The sequence below is a fragment of the Athene cunicularia genome, assembly GCF_003259725.1.
Source record: "Athene cunicularia isolate RWA chromosome 6 unlocalized genomic scaffold, athCun1 chr6_part1, whole genome shotgun sequence".
Classification (NCBI taxonomy): Eukaryota; Metazoa; Chordata; class Aves; order Strigiformes; family Strigidae; genus Athene; species Athene cunicularia.
The window spans coordinates 8,262,207-8,265,718 of NW_020799105.1; positions in this window are offsets into that span (position 1 = coordinate 8,262,207).

Genomic DNA, 3,512 nt, shown 5'->3' on the forward strand with positions numbered 1-3,512 from the left:
AAAATTAACAAATGCATCTTGAGGCTGTTTCTTTGCTGCCTTTCACAATGTGATGATGATCAGCATGCTATGAAAGGCTTGTTTGATCACTTAAGTAAGAAGAGTAGCTAAAGAGTAGAAAAGGGGGGAAGCTAATACGATGCAGGAGATCAGCTATTAAAATGTTACAAGAGAATGCTTGTATCATATGGTGTGAGAGAGCATTTTTATTCAAGAAGCAGCAGGCATAGTGTGAGGATAGCAGACGTCTGGTGATGTAAAACCTGGTACTGCAGCCTGAACTCCCCATTCGCCACGTGTGGGAGGAAACGTGTTGTACAGATCACTGAGAAAACTCAGAGGGGTGATAGCTTCTTATTTTCTTCTTTTTGTGAAATGGAAGGTAATTTCACATTCTGAAAATGTAAGTTGTGAGGGTTTCATTAACAAAATGTAGTTTCAGAACTTTTCAAAAAGGAAACAATTATTTGACAAGTTGTAAGCAGAAGACTTTCTTTAAAATAGATGTCTTGTGAATTGAGTAAAAAACTTAAAAACTATATATTAGAGTAAAAGTTGGTTTTTAGAGAGAAAAAAAAAAAAGATTTCTAGAACAGAAAAAGGTCTGTTCTACCAAGTTTCAGTTAATATTCCATAGAACCCAAATGGCAACTTTATAAAACATACAGTAAACTGACCTGTATCTTTACTTTTATTTCATTAAAAATAATATAGTCTATTTTTTTCTGAAGAAAATGTAACATGGATAATGCTTTCTGTATATTATCACAGTGAAGTACCTCATCTGAAACTGGAACAAGTTCAGACATTTAACTTGTCCAGACATTCAGTTTATTCAGAACTTAATTCTCTTATGAACTGCTCACAAACTGAAGGCTGGAGATTGCTTTTCCATGGTGTGAGCTGATATATGGACTGTTGCGAGGAAGGGTAAATGTCCAAAGATATAATTATACTACACAAGCCTGTGTATACTCTAGCAACATATGATCCATGTGTCTTCTATTACAAAATTAAAACCAGTTTGATATTAAGTAGAACTATACAATGCATAAGTATCAAATTAAAAAAACACCATAACAAAGAAACATCAAGGAAAGACACCTGATTAATACTAGGTTCTTACTTATCCTTTTAATAAAAGCAGCTGAGCAGCATATTCTAGGTTGTGTGTGTTTGCCTTGACACCAAGTTTCCAAAAGGGTTTTTTCTGGTGTGATACAGATGTGTATCCTGATACCAACCAAGCATTTGCTGCAGGCAGTTTTTCAAGTGGTTCTGGCTTTTTCTTTTGTGTGTTAGAATTTTTTTTGTGTGTGGTATGGAATAGTCTGTCCATAACAGCCAGTGATAGTAAACACTGCATTTGTACATTTTTACCCATCTGTTTTCTTGTTTTAGTTTGCTCTTGCTGGCTCTTTGGTTGGGATCCCTAAAAGCCTATGTGCACTGTAGCTTCTGTGAGTTCTGCTGCCAGGCTCTTCCTGCACTCGTAGTCCTAACACAGCTGTGAAAGGCTTCTGGTACATGTGGAGAACTTCACGTAGGTTGTTGTGGAAAGTTTGGAAATTATAACAGAATTTGTACCCAAACCATAATTTTTCCCCTTCACATACCATAGCTGCTGCTCTTCCTGAAGTATATCATTATTTTCCCCATTGCCTTGCTACTCTCAATATGTATCAAGGTATTAGCAAAGTGGGACAGAATTGGACAAATGATAAAATGAAGTTCCTTTGCCTATTTCTTAGTGTGCAGGTTTAAGCCCTGCCGGGACCGGAGAGCACGTTGCTGTTGCCCCTTCCCCACACGCAGCCAGTCGGGCTGGAAGCTAAGCACAGACCCCAGGATGAAATAAGAAGAAATTTAATACAACAGAGTGATAGAACAATCTGAACAACAACAGTGGCAATGATAACAACAATAAACAGCAATAACAATGAACAAGACAAAAGATATACAGAGAAATAGCACAAGATGGTCAGGGAACCAGCCCGCCGCATGTGTGTGCGCAACCCCAAAACCAAAAGCAAAAGTAAAAAGGCTCCGCCCCTGGACGTGACGCCAGCATGGTATGAATAACCCAGCTGGAGATCCCTTCCCCCTCTCTCTCTGCTGGGGAAACTTGACCCTATCCTAGTTGAACCAGGACATAATCCACCCCTTTATTCTATACCATCTGCGTCATGTCCAGCTGCCATTTAGCGGTTAACAATAACAAAACAATAATTTACACAGGCACAGCATAATTTACAGCATGTTCTCACCCAGAATCAAGTCCCCCTGTGGTACACATCGGACCTCTCCATTGTCCTGCATCACTTACCAGGTGCACCCAGGTCCTTGGGCAAAAGCAATCCCGTGGATGGGTTTGCCTTTACCTTTGCCTGGTGCAGGACTAAACCAGACCATTTTCCCAATATATTCCTCATGCGCACCACAGGGACTTTATCCCCATCTACAGCACATGGAGGTTTCGACTGAGCCGGGCCAGCTCGACTGGCAGATCCTCTTGTGTTGACTAGCCAGGTGGCCTTTGCTAGATGCGTGTCCCAGTCTTTGAAGGTCCCACCTCCCAGTGCTTTCAATGTGGTTTTTAACAGTCCATTGTAGCGCTCGATCTTCCCAGAGGCTGGTGCATGGTAGGGGATATGGTAGACCCACTCGATGCTGTGTTCTTCTGCCCAGGCATTTATGAGGTTGTTTCAGAAGTGGGTCCCGTTGTCTGACTCAGTTCTCTCTGGGGTGCCATGTCGCCACAGGACTTGGGTCTCAAGGCCCAGGATGGTGTTCCGGGCGGTGGCGTGGGGCACTGGGTAAGCTTCCAGCCACCCAGTGGTTACTTCCACCATTGTGAGCACGTGGCGCTTCCTGTGGCGGGTCTGTGGCAGTGTGATGTAGTCGATCTGCCAGGCCTCTCCATATCTATATTTCAGCCATCGCTCTCCATTTCGCTGGGGCTTCACCCGCTTGGCATGTTTGATTGTAGCACACGTCTCACATCTGTGGATGATCTCTGCAATGGTGTCAATGGTGAGGTCCACCCCTCGATCTCGAGCCCACCTGTATGTTGCATCCCTACCTTGGTGGCCCGAGGTCTCATGGGCCCACCGGGCTATGAACAGTTCACCTTTGCGCTGCCAGTCCAAGTCCACCTGAGCCACTCTGATCTGAGCAGCTTGGTCTGCCTGCTGGTTGTGTAATTCCAAAGCATTGGGGGTGCCCACTGACTCAGGCCTTTGCCCATCTTTTCCCACACCCCTTGCCACTCACTATTATCTGACCTCAGGGCAGGTTTCCGGGCACTGCTGTTGTCAGAGAAATACCATGTGGCCAAAACCGAAATCAGGCAGACATTCAGAAGGCATTGTGCCACAAACACACTGGCCTGCAGGCTCCAAGGATAACTGAACCTCCCCAAAGCCGAGAGGATCTCTTACCCTGGCTCACCCACAGAGGGGGTGAGAGCCCTAACAAAAGCCCAAATGGCAAACAGGTACCGGCCCCCCCCC